At 39.7% G+C, this 17,739-nt stretch overlaps 1 protein-coding gene across 3 annotated transcripts in view; it reads right to left on the reverse strand.

Annotated features, from left to right (window-relative positions):
• Positions 1-17,739, reverse strand: part of EXPH5 (exophilin 5) — a 72,879-nt gene that overhangs the window by 34,930 nt on the left and 20,210 nt on the right. Inside the window, exon 1 of one of the 3 annotated variants that reach the window (XM_061203891.1) lies at positions 15,894-15,914. The exons of the other annotated variants lie outside the window; for them this stretch is intronic. The gene's annotated coding sequence lies outside the window, so the exon portion shown is untranslated. Of the gene's footprint in view, positions 1-15,893; positions 15,915-17,739 lie in introns of those variants that run through there. 3 annotated transcript variants of the gene reach the window in all.

The following is a 17,739-nucleotide window of genomic DNA, read 5'->3' on the forward strand; positions in this document are numbered from 1 at the left end:
CTCCTGGAGGATGTGTTCATGTGCAGAGGAGGACCCAGCGGAGTGCCATCACCAATTGCCAGAGACGTGAGTGAAGCTTCCTTAGACCATCCAGATGCCATCCAGCTGCCAGACGACTGGAGCCAAATGAGTGATCCCAGGCGAGACTAGGAGAACCACCCAGCTGAGCCCAGAACAAACGGCTGTCCCTTAGAATTGTGAGCTAATAAATTGAAGTCATTTTAAGCCTTTAGGCTTTGGGATGGTTTGTTATGCACAATTTTTAAAAATGGACACAGATGAGATTATCTGGAAGATATCTTCTGGTCCAAAATGTATGGTCAGGACTTCCCTGGTGGCGCAGTGGTTAAAGAATCCGCCTGCCAATGCAGGGGACATGGGTTAGATCCCTGGTCTGGGAAGATCCCACATGCCGCGGAGCAACTAAGCCTGTGTGCCACAACTACTGAGCCTGCACTCTAGAGCCTATGAGCCAGAGCTACTGAGCCTGCATGCCACAACTACTGACGCCCGTGCGCCTAGAGCCCGTGCTCCGCAACGAGAAGCCAGTGCAATGAGAAGCCTGTGCACCACAACAAAGAGTAGCCCCTGCTCGCTGCAACTAGAGAGAAAGCCTGCATGCAGCAATGAAGACCCAACACAGCCAAAAATAAATAAATAAACAAAATGTATGGTCAAAAGACTCACCATTCTCACATCAGAATTAAATCATTGAGAAATCTTGTAAAAACTGAAAAGGGGCTTAAAGCATAATCAGGTCAATCTCCCTGTCTTCAGGTGAAATAATAGCAATAACAAATAATAAGGGAAGAGGCTATATATTGAGCACCCACCACCTCCCAGGATTCTGCAGTCATAATCCTCACAATGCTACACAGGTATTGCTGTCCTCATTTACAGAGGCCAGCAGGCTGGAGCTGGAGAACTGGGATGGGAACTCATGCCTCATTCGAAAGTCCATGGCCTCATGACCTATCTCACTGTCTCTGGGTACTATTAACCCCATTAATAAACAATGCAATTGGTATGAGCTCAAAGTGATTTTTGCCAGTTAAAAAGGTGACAATGAGTATTCAAATGTGATTGAGAACAGTCAGACAAATGTTGGAAGCAAACAAATTCCCCAGACCAGAAAATAGGAATTACGGCTTCCATTTTCTTGTCAGAAAAATCTCAAATTTCTCAAAATTGTTCCCTTATCATCTCCTCTTGACAAGGGCATCAATTCCTCTTTTGGCTGTTCTCACCTCCCTTTCATCTCCTCAATTCACATTTTTTTCTCCACTTTTCTTATTTCCTTGGTTTCTGTAACACTTATCAGTTTGCTTAGCTGACCTTCCGGTACATGACCCATCTTATTACACCTTATTCTGCTTTCCAGGCAGCTAAGCATCCTGATCTCTATCAACCGTCTACTCTTGGCTTCAAGGACCTCTTGCCAAATATTCCCCAAATCCTCCACCCTATCCTAGTCTCACAGGTTCAGTCATCAGTAAATCCTATAATGAATTGTTCAATTACACTGAATCCTGTAAAAGTGGATTTGTCATTTGAATTGTAGGAGATCAAAGCAGCATTAAAGTTTTCTTCCCACACAGGAATTCAAACACATTTTTGTTTTATATTGCCTAGCAACCACAACACACAGAAAAGCACAAATGAATGCACGGGGTGGGAACTGTGTCCAAGTCAGAGCGTAAACACTGAGTTAGTGTCATAGCAGACACAGGATCAGTCTGTCCAAGCAAGGACCTCTCAAACCCTGAAAACCCAAGGAAACTCACCATCTTGGGAAAGTGTTGCCCCTTTGTTTTCCTGCTCCAGAAAGGTGATACTTCCAGGTCCAGATTTCTTATCACTCATGCTCTAGGGAAAGCTTTAGGACAACTACTGTGAGTTCTCAGCCAGGAAGAGGCAAAGTAAAGAATGCAAAAGCCCTTGTTCAGTGGTTGTAACAGCAGCTTTACAATCCAGGGCCTGGCCTCTCCTCTCCCTGTTTGCTCTTCTGAAAAGATTGTTTTTTGACAGCCATGGCCCCTGATATCAGAGGCTATTTTTTAGCTTAGCCCATAGCCAAGACTCAGAAAGGGTAGAGATTAGAAAAAAGCAAGCAGGTGTACTGAAAAAATGTGTTCTTTTGATCATAGTAAAGTTAAACCATAGAATGGAGTCTAGAGGAAGGGAAGCTCAGATAAGGAAAAGTGATGCAAGCAGGAGACAACAAAAACAAAGAGCGGCAGGAAATAATGGCACCAGCATTCAAGCCAAGCTAGATAATAAAGCCCATTTAATCTCCCTGAATGGCTGTGATTGAACCAACCTAGAATAAAAGACAACCTTTTCCATGTTTAAAAAATTGACCTGTGTAATCTTCTTGAATGCTTATTCTCATGTGACACAAAGTCACAACAAAAGGAAAAAATAATCTAAGTAACATGAAGGATGTATACTTCCTGTACTGGTTCAGATCACAGCGAGTCATTTCTTACTGATTAATCACCCTAAGGAAGGTGCCATGGAAAAGACCACACAACAAGGCCAAACTAAGAATTTAAATGCCAGCCCCTCATCTGGCCTCAGGGCTTTCTCTCTTCTTAGGTTTGTCTTATTTCTTTCTTAATCTATTTATACCTTTTACCCAAACCACCTGGGAAAACATCCACTGTCACCTCTATATTTGCCAAACTGCATTGAATTGCTTGTCATGCTCTTGTTGGTTCCACTCTCTGTCAGCTCCTTGAGGACAGGTATTGTGTCTCATTTCTCTTGGTGCCCCAGGGCCTAGCATGGTCTCTGACCCAGGATCAATCAATACATATTTGCTCAACTTCTGGGGTAATGAATGAGTTCTACATTCATCGCTGTGAAGCAACTCAGTCAGTATTTGACATAAGTGAGAGAGGTGACCCTGCACACACAAAAAATTATGTATGTGAAACGTAATTTCTCCATAGGGATAATACTGGAAAGCTAGTCATAACTAAGATTTATATGATGCTAATTCTAGACCAGGCATGATTACTTATATTAGTTAATTTAATCTTTACAAGAACTCTGTGAGGTAGATACTTTTATTTCATTCTACCAATGAGGAAATTAAAATACTGAGAGGGTAAATTAATGTCAGACTGACTGGTTTGAATGCTGTCCCTGATCTTTAACTGTGTGATTTAAACCTCTCTGTGCCTCTGTTTTCTCATCTGTAAAGTAGGGATAAGGGTAATAACAATACCTCATGGGGTTTTTGTGAGGATTAAGTGAGTTAATACATGTAAGGCCCATATACCTGTTCTGGCACAAATGAAATGCTAAGTGAGTGTGATCTGCGAAATGACAGAACAGGCAGTAAAGGGGTGGATGGATGGAGAGTGGGGAATGGAACTTGTGTATCACCTTCCTCAACAGAGGTAGATGGCAGGCAGTAAAGAGAATTACCCTTAGGCTTTTCCTTTTCCTGTAGAGAAACTCAAAAGCATCAATTATTTATCATGGGCCACCTACCCCTCTTGGATCTCCAAGTTGCACTTAAATTAATAGCAGGATTGTGAGAAAACCAAACCTTGCATTGCAGATTCCACAAACACAGCCTAAATGCCACACTCAAGACAGCGGTGGGGGGCTGGGGGTTGGGGGGCGCTGGGTAAGACTTATTGATGTCACTGGACTGGCCCTCACATTGCACTGAATGCATTGGCTGATGCCAGGGTTTGGGCCACGATTTGCTAAGAATATTGCACCGATTTTAGTAGAAGGTCTAAAGAACATTTACTGTTTTAAACTCTATTAAGGCAAACATATATGAACTGAGAAGAACTTACACTTTTACTTATCTTAAACCTGATTCAAGTCTAACTTCAGAAAGTAACTATTCACTCATTGATTCAACTAATATTTTTTCAGTAGGTATTACGTTCCAGGCACTGTTCTGGAAGCTTGGAATATATAAGTGCACAAAAGAGACAGCTCCAAGCCTTCCTGGAACTTGTAGTCTAGCAAGTAGCAGTATTTCCATGGCCACCTCCGTGGCCCAAGCCACCACCATCTCTCACCTGGACAAACACCGGAACTCCCTACTTCTCTGCCTGCTTCCACTCTGACCTCCCTTCCATCCAGGCTCCACACAGCAGCCAGAGTGACATTTTTAAAAAGTTAGTTATATTATGCATTCCACTCCCCTGCTTAAATCTCTCCAGGAGCTTCCAATCATGCTTAGAATTCCAAACTCTATTGGTCTTCAAGTCTGTACAGAATCTGGCTCTCTGCCTTTTCTGTCACTTTTCTCATACTCCTCTCCCCACCACTCAGCACTTGGCCTTCTTTCTGTTCCTCCAGCAAGCCAAGCTGGTTCCACTGGGCTTTGCACTATGCTGTTTTCTCCACCTGGAATGCTCTTCCCTATTTGTCTCACGGCCATTCCTTTGTATCATTTAGGCCTTAGCTAAAATGTCACATCCTTAGAGAGGTCTTCCATGACCCTCCAAAACTACAGTCACTTTCTATCAAACTAATTGGTTTACTTTTCTTAATCTCATTTATCATCACATGAAATCATCTTCTTTATTTATTTACTTTTTTATTGATTAAAATATAATCCATAAGAGCAAAGACCTTGCCTGCCCTGTCTTCTGGAATGATGCCTGATATAGAGTAGGGGATCAGTAACCCCTTGATGAACAAATGAATATGAATTTGGGAAACTCTTCTCTATGGACCAGAATTTCTTCATCTATAATATGAAGGATTTGAACTAGATGTTCTCAAGGGTGCTTTCCTGCATTTTATCATGCTAAGATTGCTTTTGCTAATATTTCAAGGGGTATACCCTAATATTTCAAGACATGGTGAACAAATCCATATTTAGCTCTGTCTGAGAGTTCATAAGATTCCAACTCTGTCTCCCTAGGGCTTCTGTATTTCAGCCTGAAAAGTCCCAATTATTCATATTGTACTCATGTGTCAATTGCCCTTTCACTCCCTTCACTCTTTCTTTCTGCTTCTTCACTCTGGATCCATCACGTGATTAAAATAAAACAAGTAGAAGAGGATTTATTGTCAAACTGGCATAACTTTATGGAAGATGAAGACCATATTTCAAGTTATATCTAGTACCTTCATGATGCTGCTGAATGTTATGGGAATCTTGCACCCTGTCACAGCACATCATTCCCTGCAGAGGGACGTGCACCTGGAATTAAATGTTAAGCATATGCTGTGTGACAGCCACTGTGTTAGGTGCTTCCACATGCATTATCTCATTTAATCAGTATGGGTGCCCAGCGAGGTAGGTATTATTATACTCATTTTACAGTAAAAGGAGTTGAAACCATGAAGTGTGGAAAATCTTGCCTGTGGTTATACAGTGGTAAGTGAAAGAGTTAGGCTTCTACCTAGCCTGAGATCCTACTACCCAGCATGATAACATGTGTTGAGTGAGTACAGTTATTTCCAGGTTGTTTTCCAGAGCTTGAATTATTCAATGCTCACTTGTCTCTGAACTTTTTTTCATACTGGGTGTCTCATCACTGGATTGCCAGCTCCCTAAGCAGATTGCCAGACATTCTGAACAAACAAACAGTGACTAAATATTTGTTGAATAACCCAACAAAGGAATACAAGAAAATTAAAAACTAGAGTTTTTAGCCTTTGCTTCTCACTTATTCTCTTTACACAGATGCTTAGACATCTTCCACTGAAACTTGTAAGGCAAGGGTTAGTTAATTCAAGCTGAATGTTAGGGTTTTACAAGTGTAGGGAAGCTGCTCAGAGCTACAATTGGATATGAATGCCTCTTGTAAGGCTGTTATATTACTAGGACAACTGCAAGGCAGGTTAGAGCCAATAAGTTCTGATAAATAGATAAAGTATATTACCTCAACATCTTGGATTTGTTTATTATATTATTCATGGCTTCTTCTCAAAGACAGCTACATCCAAAATTCTGACCACACTCTCTACACTGTTAGTTATATAGAGTTAGGTAGCAAGACAACTGTTCTCATGCAAATCTGGTGCATCCTTCTTTCATTTTCATGAAGAAGAATGCAGAGCATGTTTTTTTCCCCCACATATTCAGGCAATATAATGTTAATTCTTATAACGTGTCCTGACAGGAAAAAAATACAGAAAGAAGGAAGAAAATACAGAAAGAGAAACGTTCTCAGAGGAGCCTAGGCAATTCCACAAGGTTGAAAGAAAGTGATGCCCCCATAGTTTCATTCCAGGTCCAGGCAGAAAGGTCACAAGACTATATTGCCTTCACTGTCTCAATACCCACAATTATCGTACTTAACTAATTCATTCTCTGTATCGTGAAAACTTAAAGATGTTAGAAAATCAACTCAAATCCAACATTTTGGAAGTAGCTTTAACTTTAAGGAACTTAATGTTGTAATATGAGACTCCCTCCCCCACACCCCTACCTACACACTGACCAAATATGTAAGCCGAGGGGGAAAGAAAGATAGTTCTCAAATGGCTATTTAGTCTTTGCTTTGGGACACAGAACGCTGAGAAAATGCTTGAGATTTCCTAAATGCCACCACCATGAATGTACTGCCTCTGGGTTCCCATCAGGGATAATGGAGGTTCAGAAAGTCCATGACTTGCAAACCATTACCCACTTCACGATTCAAAGAGTTTGACGTGGACATCAGTTAAAGCTCATTGGTTTGGATTACAATTTGCAATACATTTTCAAAAAGAGTTAACCCTTGAAGTAATCCTTATCCAAAGGGCTGCTGCTTTTCCAAGTGCTCTCTAGCAAACTTGCCTCACAATGATCAGCTTGGGTTTTTTTTTAAAGGGCTTCTTGCCATCTACTGACCTGACAAGCCAACATTCCACCTCATCAGAAATTACTGCAGAATCACATCCCAAAGGGCTTGCTTTGAACATTTCCCCTTGAATCCCTCTGCTAAATGGTATTAATGATAATTATTACTCTTTTGATCAGTTATTCCAAACTGTTTTCATATGGTATTATCTCATCCAGAAGAGCTTATTAAGTTTTGTCTCTAGATGTAGTTACATTTATTTACCCAAACATACTCTTAAGCACTCCTAGAATAATTCTATAACAAAATCAGTACCTGGGATGAAATGAAGTAATGCCAGCAGTACAAATGCTTGTCTCTACTCCAAATTATGTAACTTACTTATGGAAACTTAACACATATAAAAGATATTTTACTGGCAATACTGTTGTTATGCATTATTACTTACTATCATTTTAACTTTCAGATTCTAGTATCTAAATTTTTCTTTCTCAATAACAAAAAAAAATTGTGATCATTCTTTATAATGTATTAAATGCTTTATCATAAAATCTCAATGGCTCTTTGGAAAAAAGTCCTAAATGAAGCTTTGTTACACAATAAAAATGATAATGTAACATCAGAGGCTATTATGTACTTTACATGAATATGTCTCAGTGCATCAAGAAGAGGTACGGAATTGTACTCAATCTGTAAACAATCAACCATTTCTCAAAAATGAGAAGAAATGTCAGTTGTAATGAAGTAGTAATGCCAGGTGTATTTTACAGAAGAAAAGTGGAAATGAAAAGAACTGTTTACTTGGTATTGTAGATGGGTGTGGTCTATTCTTTATTAACAATGACATTAAATTTTAAAAGTCATTATTTGGTTTTGAATCACTTTGGTTTTGTTTGCAAAAAAGTTTGTTTTCTTTCAGGTAGGATGTGATGAAGTAATGTATAGCACAGAAAAATAAATCTGGATATCTGATTCTCTCCATCTTGTTTTGTTTTGTAAATTCTGGCCCCTTTACTGCTATCCAAAAATAGGACTCAATTAAACCATAGAGGTAATGAATTAAACATGGTGGTAGGTCTGTCTGAAAGACATGGACCTCTTTTCTAGCATATGGGCAGTCTATGATGTGTTGGGAGCCTATTCCACTAGCAAAATAGTCATGGGTAGTTGCTATGCTTTGGGTTATGTGATCCAAAATTTTTCACATTCCTGACCCTAATCAACTGAACCAGGAATTCATGATTGACCCAAAAGCTAAACATGAGCAAGAATGCTGCCTACTCAACATCACTAATTATTAGAGAAATGTAAACCAAAACTACAATGATGTATCACCTCACACTGGTTAGAATGGACATCATCAGAAAATCTACAAACAACAAATGCTGGAGAGGGTATGGAGAAAAGGGAACCCTCTTGCACTGTTGGTGGGAATGTAAATTGATACAGCCACCATGGAGAACAGTATGGAGGTTCCTTAAAAAACTAAAAGTAGGATTACCATATGACCCAGCAATCCCACTACTGGGCATATACCCAGAGAAAACCATAATTCAAAAAGACACATACACCCCAATGTTCATTGCAGCACTATTTACAATAGCCAGGTCATGGAAGCAACCTAAATGCCCATCAACAGATGAATGGGCAAAGAAGATGTGGTACATATATACAATGGAATATTACTCAGCCATAAAAAGGAATGAAATTGGGTCATTTGTGGAGATGTGGATGGACATAGAGACTGTCATACAGAGTGAAGTAAGTCAGAAAGAGAAAACAAATATCGTATATTAACGCATATATGTGGAATCTAGAAAAATGGTACAGATGAACTGGTTTGCAAGGCAGAAATAGAGACACAGATGCAGAGAACAAACGTATGGACACCAAGGGGGGGATGGGGACGGTGGTGGTGGGATGAATTGGGAGATTGGGATTGACATATATACACTAATATGTATAAAATAGATAACTAATAAGAACCTGCTGTATAAAAACAATAAAATAAAATTCAAAAAATAAAATAAAATAATATTCAAAAAAAGAAAAAAAGAATGCTGCCTAACTGATGTGCTCTATTTTGGAGAGTGATTAACAACTTAATCATATCCTTCCTCTTGATATGTCTTGAAATCATTATGACAAGTAAGACACACTAAAGTGACACAGCAGCTGAGAGACACATTGAGAAGGCATTAAGCAGTACCAGAAGTAGAAGCCATGAGACAACAGAGTCTGGAATAGGCAGAAGCCCTGAAGCAGAAAGGAAAGTTGCAAGAAGAAAAATCAACCATGGCCATGGAAGTGAACAGGGAAAAGCAGAGCAAAGTAGTTGAGCCACAAGTCTGGTAGATTACCAGCCTGGTTGATTGGCACCAGAATGTTGCTATGTTGTGATCACTGTTCTTGTTCCCAAGGACTGGTTGTGCAAGCTGAGGCTGTTGTTTCCTTACTTCCCCACTGCAGACTTACAATAGAGTGCCACCCATCACTTGAGGTAAACTAGAGCATGTTCCTTGTCATCTGAAAGGGCGTAATGAAAACAGCCAGCCATAGCTACATGTAGAAATCTGTTTACAAGGGAATTCTTCAGGGTTGGGACAGGAAATTTCTAATGTCAACAAAACTGACTTTGATTTGCTATTGTACAATTTTTAAGTTCATTTTTTTTCTAATTACTAAAGTGAAGTTACACTCAGTACAGAAGACTTGAAAATTGCAGAAAAGCTTGAAAAGAAAAGTCACTCATAATCCCCACAACCAGAGATACTGCTGTGTGTGCCTATGTCCACAGAGCATTTTAAAGCAGGGGTAACAGGATGTTATACTGGGACCCAGCCTGTCTCAGTTTTAGCTGAGGCATGAAAGCAAGTGATTCCACATACTCAGTTGAATTGTGAGAAGACCAGTAAGGAGAATTTGCTTGGTAGGATTTATAAAAACAAACCAAAAAAAAAGAAAGTCAAAGACTTTATCCTATGTTTTCTTCTACTTTTACAGTTTCCAGTCTTATGTGTAAGCCTTTTGAGTTGATATTTGTGTACGTGGTAAGGCAAGGGTCCAATATCATTCTTTTGTATGTGGATATCCAGTTTTCCCAACATCATTTGTTGAACAGATTATCCTTTGCACTTCGTGTATTCTTGGCACCCTTGTCAAAGATCAGTTGACACTGGGACTTCCCTGGTGGTCCAGTGCATAAGACTTCATGCTCCCAGTGCAGGGGGCCCAGATTTGATCCCTCGTTGGGGAACTAAATGCTGCATGCATGCTGCAACTAAGGAGTCCGTGTGCCACAACTAAGGAGTCTGCATGCTGCAACTAAGAAGCCCGCATGCCGCAACTTGGAGCCCAGTGCAGCCAAAATAAATACATAAATAAATATTAAAAAAAAAATTGATACAGCCACTATGGAGAGCAGTATGGAGGTTCCTTAAAAAACTAAAAATAGATTTACCATATGATCCAGCAATCCCACTACTGGGTGTATACCCAGAGAAAACCATAATTCAAAAAGACACATGCACCCCAATGTTCATTGCAGCACTATTTACAATAGCCAGGTCATGGAAGCAACCTAAATACCCATCGACAGACGAATGGATAAAGAAGTTGTGGTACATATATACAATGGAATATTACTCAGCCATAAAAAGGAAAGAAATTGAGTCATTTGTTGAGACGTGGATGGATCTAGAGACTGTCATACAGAGTGAAGTAAGTCAGAAAGAGAAAAACAAATATCATATATTAACGCATGTATGTGGAACCTAGAAAAATGGTACAGATGAGCCGGTTTGCAGGGCAGAAGTTGAGATACAGATGTAGAGAACAGACATATGGACACCAAGGGGGGAAAACTGCGGTGGGGTGGGGATGGTGGTGTGCTGAATTGGGCTATTGGGATTGACATGTATACACTGATGGGTATAAAATTGATGACTAATAAGAACCTTCAGTATAAAAAAACAAACAAACAAAACAACTAATACTAAACTTTCATTGGGTTATTTGTATGGAAATATGTTAATATAAATGTTTCAGACATTACATGAAATTTCTAAAAATCTTAGATGTTCTGGTATAATGTTATAAGTCATAATTCTAGTTATTACTTTAAAATGTATATCTCAGAAATAACTAAATTTCCTTGTCAATTGTATTATTATGAACTTTCTTCAAATCTTTAACCGTGGTCATTTTTAAGTCTTTTGTCATTTACAGACAGTTCTGGGTGTACTCTGATGCTTTTGCAAATGTGTTCCTATAAAAGGGTTTCATCTTCAAGGAATTCATGGAAAAGACTCTGACAAGTACAGGTTTCTGGTAACTGACTGTACTGCTGAACTGAATGAATAAGCATTTTCAGAACTCTAATGAAAAACTGATGAACTCATAAAAGTGCTAACAAAAGATCAAGATGAAAAAAAAAATTAATTACATGGGACTGAGTGAACTGATGAGGATGATTATAATTTTTGTGACTTTCTGTTTGAATTATTAAAAAAAAAAAATCCCACAAGGACTCAGAGGCAAAGAATATACAAATCAATTTTCACTGCAAAGTAAAGGAGCTGTTACAGTGGAGGATTACTGGACTGAATGTCAATATTATGGCATAGTATGAGTGTGTTTCGTGTTGGTAATTGCAGTCATTGTTGCTTTTGTTGTGGTCATCCATTTACAATGCTTGGTGTCAGTCTATTTATCTCTTGTAAAAATAAAATACAGTGTGTGTGTGTGTGTGTGAAAAAAAAAAAAAAAAAAAAAAAAGAGATCAGATTTGTGGTTACCAGAGGAAGGGGATGAGGAAAGGGAGAATTGGAGGAAAGTGGTCAAAAGGTACAACCTTCCAGGTATAAGATAAATAAGTACTAGGGATATAATATACAACATGATAGATATAATTAACCGCTGTACGTTATATATGAAAGTTGTTAAGAGATTAAATCACAAGAGTTATCATCACACACATTTTCTATTTCTTTAATTCTGTATCTATATGAGATGATGGATGTTCACTAAACTTATTGTGATAAATCATTCATGACATATGGAAGTCAAATCATTATGCTTTATGCCTTAAACTTAGTGCTGTTTGTCAATTGTATCTCAATAAAACTGGAAGGAAAAAAAAAAAGATCAGTTGACATATATGTATGAATTTATTTCTGGGCTCTCTGTTCTGTTCCATTGGTCTATATACCTATCTTTACACCAGTATCATACTGTTTTAATTACTGTAGCTTTGTAATATATTTTGACATCAGGACGTGTGATGTGATTTCATGGATATGACATCAAAAGCATAGGCAACAAAAGCAAAAGTAGACAAGAGGGACTATATCAAACTAAAAAGCTTCTGCACAGCAAAGGAAACAACCAGTAGGGTGTAAAAGCAAACTATGGAATAGGAGAAAATATGTGCAAACTATATTTCTGATAAAGGGTTAATTTCTAAGATATATGAGGAACTCCTACAACTCAACAGCAAAAAACCTAATAACCTAATTTAAAGATGGGCTAAGGACTTGAATAGACATTTCTCCAAAGAAGGCATACAAATGACCTATAGATATATAAAAAGATGCTCAATGTCAACAATCATCAGGCAAATGCAAATTAAAACCACAATGAGATATCACCTCACACCTGTTAGGATGGCCATTGTAGTAGTAATAATAATAATAATAATAGACAACAAGTGTTGGCAAGGATGTAGAGAACTTGGAACCCTTGTGCACTGTTGATGGGAATCCAAAATGGTGCAGTTATTATGGAAAACAGCATGGAGGTTCCTCAAAAAATTAAAAATAGAATTACCATATGATCTAGCAATCCCACTTCTGGGTATTTATCCTAAGTTGAATAAATACCCACTTCTGGGTATTTATTCTAATTGAAATCAGAGTCTAGAAAAGATATTAGCACTCCCTGGTTCACTGCACCATTATGAATAATGGCCAAGATGTAGAAACAATCTAAATGCCCATCAATAGACAAACTGGTAAAAGAAAATGTGGTATATACATATAATAGAATATTATTCAGCTGTAAAAAAGAAGGAAATCCTGCAATATGCAACATGGATGAACCTTGAGGACATTATGACAAAAGAAATAAGCCAATCACAGAAGGACAAATAATACATGATTCCACTTATATGAGGTTTCTAAAATAGTCAAACTCATAAAAGCAAAGAATATATTGATGGTTGCCAGAGGTTGGGGGAGGGGGAAATGAGGAGTTGCTAATTAACAGGTATAAAATTTCATTTATTCATGAATGAATAAATTCTAGAGATCTGCTGTACAACACTGTGCCTGTAGATAACAATACTGTCCTGTGCATTGAAAAATCTGTTAAGAGGGTGGATCTCATGGTAGGGTAACAAGTCCCCTTACCCACATTGGTTCAGAAGAGCAGAGACACAGAGAGTCTTTTTTTACAGAGGGGCTTCAACAGTACCACTGAAAGAGCTTAATGTATGTCCCTTAGAGTTTTGGGGAAAGGACAACTGGTGTCTAACTCCTGCCTAAGAAGCATAAGTTTGAGAAACTGGGGCCAGCCAGACTAGAGTGAGGGAAGTAAGGGGAGACTGAAGGGAGATTGCTCAGCTGGCAGTCAGTCCTCACTTCCAGAGTTTCTCATGCATGAACAGTTCTACGCATTTCCCATGGACAAGACATGGGCCACAGGAGAGGCTGAGGAGGGGTGAGGTTCTCTTAGTTCACGTCCACGACAGCTGGCTCAAGAGGCGAAGAAACCTTAATAGAAAGGCTGTGAGTGAATCACAAGATTCCTAGGGACATGGAGGGGTTGGCAGAGAGCAGGGGAGGGCACATCATGGTATCAAGAGAGCTGCAAAACAGAGCCTGAAAACCCCACCTGAGCACACATGAGGCAAATTTAAACATCTGCCCAGCCTCAGAGACCGTGAAGCCACCTTACAGCCACCCCAGCCAAGAAAGAGCTTCCTAATATACACCTCCACCCCCACCCAAACATGTACCTCTCCTCCTCTCCATCCTCCACTTCAACTCTGGAATGGTCAAGAACCACCTTCGAGGGGATGGAGAGTAGAGGCTGACGGGGAAAAGGTAGGATCAAACCCCTCCTCACTGTTACAGGCTTCTCACTGCCGCAAGCTGTGGCTGTGTGAGCGGAAATGGCTGCTGCTCTGAATGACACTGGAATTAATCAGGGACTGGACAATCTAATTATTGTATTGAATTGAGACAGTGGTTTTGTGTCTTCAAGTGACCAAAGGATGTTTACTTCCTGAGAGTGAGCAGAAAAGTCATGGGACAGCCCATGTTTTTATCCAGTGGCATTTAAAGGCAAAACTAAAGGTGCTTTCTGATTATATCCCATGAGTCCTGATTTCTCAACATGCCAGTTGTACATGTATACATTTTTCAAAATGTTTTTAAACTATAAATACTGTTTTGTAGCCAACATTTCCCACTTAGCATTATATTAAGAATGCTGCACTACATCAATATCCTTTTACCATTGCGTCTTTGTGCCATAGGATATGTACCTACTCCCCTAACATTAGATACATGAGTCATTTCTAATTTTTCACAGCCATAATGTTGAAATGAACATAGTTCCAGCCTAGCATTGTGCACCTCTCTGATTAGCTTCTTAGGATAAATTTCCTTGAAGTAGAATTGCCAGAAAGAATGATCATGTTTTAATGACTGATGAAATACATTGACAAATTGCTCTGTGGAAAGCTTATATCAAATTTTTCTCCAACCAGCAGATTCTATATGTGTGCCAATTTTCCCATATCCTTGCCAACAGTAGTTATTATTGTTATTATTAATCTTGATAATCTGATATCTAATAAAAAATAATTTTTTCATTAAAAATTTTCTTTTATTACTGGAGAGGTTGAACATTATTTCATATGTTTATAGGCTCTGTGTCATTTTTTTAATGACTTACCTGCTCAACACCTTTGCTTATTATTGTAACCCAGGTGTCACTGAAAATATTAGTTCTTTGAATCTTAAGGCAAAGGCCAAAAGAATGGCAGAGCTGGCAATTCTTGGTATTTGCTTCAAAGTGTAGCTCACAGACCAGTCTGTGTGTTACTAAGTGGGGGCTCAGGTTGGCCACTACGACTTGCCACAGAGCAGTGCTAGATGTTGTCTTCAGAGCACCTAGTTTTCTTGGTTGTTTGCCTCCTATTGCTCTTGCCTCTGTGGAAGTACAAAGAGAGGCATCATGCAGCCCGACCACACAGACACTATTGTCACAGATGCTCTCTGCATTATCTTCATCTTTTCCCACCCAGTTGCCTCAGACTGGCATAGTTGCATAACATCACTGTCTGAGCTTATGTAAAGTTGCTGGGCCTGGATGGTGGGGACAATCAGATGGGTTCTAATCCCTTTGCTACTGTGGCTGATCAAATAACATCTATGTGTCTCATTTTCCTCATCTGTAAAACTTCATGACCAGACCCCATGCTTACCTGTCTGGACTTGTTTCCCATTACCCTCTCATTTAAACCCTATGTACCAACCATTCCAAACTCTTTGCATGCTCTCTGGGCCTTTTTCCAAGTTTCTCTTTGGTTTGCGATGCCCTTCCTTAAACAGTTTTTGATCCCATGATTAACTCAGGGCTGACACTTAGCTAAAGGTTTGAAAAATGTTCTTTGAGTGAAAAAAAAAAAAAAAGATTCAATTAAACTATAATGAGAATTTAAATTTGTAAGAATGACTTGAAAGCACTAGGAAATTTAAGATCTAACAGTAGGAAAAGATACGTACAAAATAGCTGTGATATAACACAGGACATGATAGACCTTTAAAAGAAAAACAGATTCTCTATTCACAACACTTCTGAGTTAGTGCAGACCCCACAGGTTAAGGGCTCAGTCCCACAAAACTAACTCCACTTCAGACACCAACCTCAAGTCCAGACTTCTAGGACTTCGACTGACCGGCTGTAAATTGGGGGTTTCCATGACCCCCTCTTCAGGGTTGACAACTTATTAGAACAGCTCACAGAACCCAGGTAAACAGTTTACTTACTATTACCAATTTATTACAAAGGATATTTTAAAGGATACAAATAAATAGCCAGATGAAGAGATACCTATGACAAGATCCAGAAGGGTCCTGAGCACAGGAGCTTCTGTCCCCATGGAGTTTAGGATATGCCACCCTCTTGGCACGTAGAGGCATTCTTGTTCACCAACCCAGAAGCTCCCTGAACTTTGTTGTTTATTGTTTTTATGGAGGCTTCATTATGTAGGCATGACTAATTAAATAACCAGCCATTGGTGATAAAGGCTGGGGTGAAGTTAGGGGGTGGCTAAAATTTCCAGCCCTCTAATTACATGATTGGTTCCTCTGGCAACCAGCCCCCATCCTCCAAGAGTCACCGCACTAATGTAAACTCAGGTGGTTGAAAGGGGCTTATAATGAATAACAAAATATACTCCTCTTACCCCTCCCACTCAGGATATATTAAGGGCTTTAGAGGCTCTGTGCCAGGAACCTGGGATGAAGACCAAAACTATATATATTTCTTACTATATCAATCACATAATAGAAAACCGAGACTCTTACCAAGCCCAGCCAAGGCCCCACTGACTGTTCCCAGCCTGAGCCCCAGCACCCACAAAACTGCCCCTACGTCCAGCAGAGACGGCAGCAGCCCCCTGGACCCAGGCAGCCCACAGCCCCGGAGACCTCAGCCCCCATCAACAGTGCAGACCCCCCCCCCAACCACCATATTGGAGTGATTCCAACTCAAAGGACACCCAGAGCCACCATCTGGTATCTGCCAGTTTTTCCAACTGACCTGTATCCTACCCAGCACCTCCCTCCCCCCCTTTCCCACAATTCATGACATCAAAACACCGGCTTTTCCCCTTTTTCCTTGAGACTCAGGAGGGCCAAAGCAACAGCCTTTTGCTTTTTTTCCTCTCCCTTACCAAGGGTTAAAGGAAGGGATCCATCCTTATTGTTCAGAGGCACCAACTCCCTCCCCTAAATCAGGCTGAGAAGGAAACAGCCAGCTCTTACCTCCTCCTGGTTGTTTTTCTTTCCCACCCCAGTTTATTTTTTGTTTCCCCACTACCCCTACCTCTGAAGCCATTTTATGAACTGTCATGTGCCACCTGAGCCTCCAGTAAAAACAAAAACAGGCTTTCCTGTTGAAAAAACAAAAAAAGAGAAAAGAAAACCGAGACTCTTGGTTTAAGATTAATTCTGGCTACGGGCTGGGAAAACATTCCTGAAGATGGGTCTTAAAGGCAGGGAGATAAGCCTTGTTAGCTCAGCGTCTGAATCCACCATTGTTCCTCCCCAGGGAATGGTGGAATGGTTTGGAAAGTAGGTACAGGGTGTGTGTGTGTGTGTGTGTGTGTGTGTGTGCACGCATGCAGAGAGGGGATGCATGCAGGCCATCATTGGCAGAGAGTAATCTGAGCAAAGGAAGCGAAGTAGGAGAGTGAAGAACTTCATTTTGTTCTTGTTTTATTTTAAATGGTCATTGGAAGTTTATATTTGCTGGCCTTGCATCAAGGGAAACTGTCCAACTTTACTCGTGGAGGTCAACCATTATCCATTAATATTTTCAATACTGTCCTGGTCATCGGGTTATAAATAAGAATCCCAGAAACTCTGAAATTCTCTCAATTCTTTGGTACATATACACAGAAATTTCAACACTAAGATCATGCAAGTCTTCTGGAGGCTCCTATGCTCTTATGTAAAGAACAGGGCTTGGAGGGGAAGCCAAAGATTTCTTTTTGTGGCCTCATGCCTGTCACTCACACAGCTGGTGACTGCTCCCTGACTCAGCAGATTCAACTGAAAGCCTGAGATACGGAGAAAAGTGCCACATAACCCTTTAAGACACAGTGAATTTCTATTTTATCAAAATGATTTTGTGCTGCTCTGCTATTTATCATTTGCAGAAAAGAATATAAACA

This window comes from Eubalaena glacialis, chromosome 10 (genome assembly GCF_028564815.1).
Source record: "Eubalaena glacialis isolate mEubGla1 chromosome 10, mEubGla1.1.hap2.+ XY, whole genome shotgun sequence".
NCBI lineage: Eukaryota > Metazoa > Chordata > Mammalia > Artiodactyla > Balaenidae > Eubalaena > Eubalaena glacialis.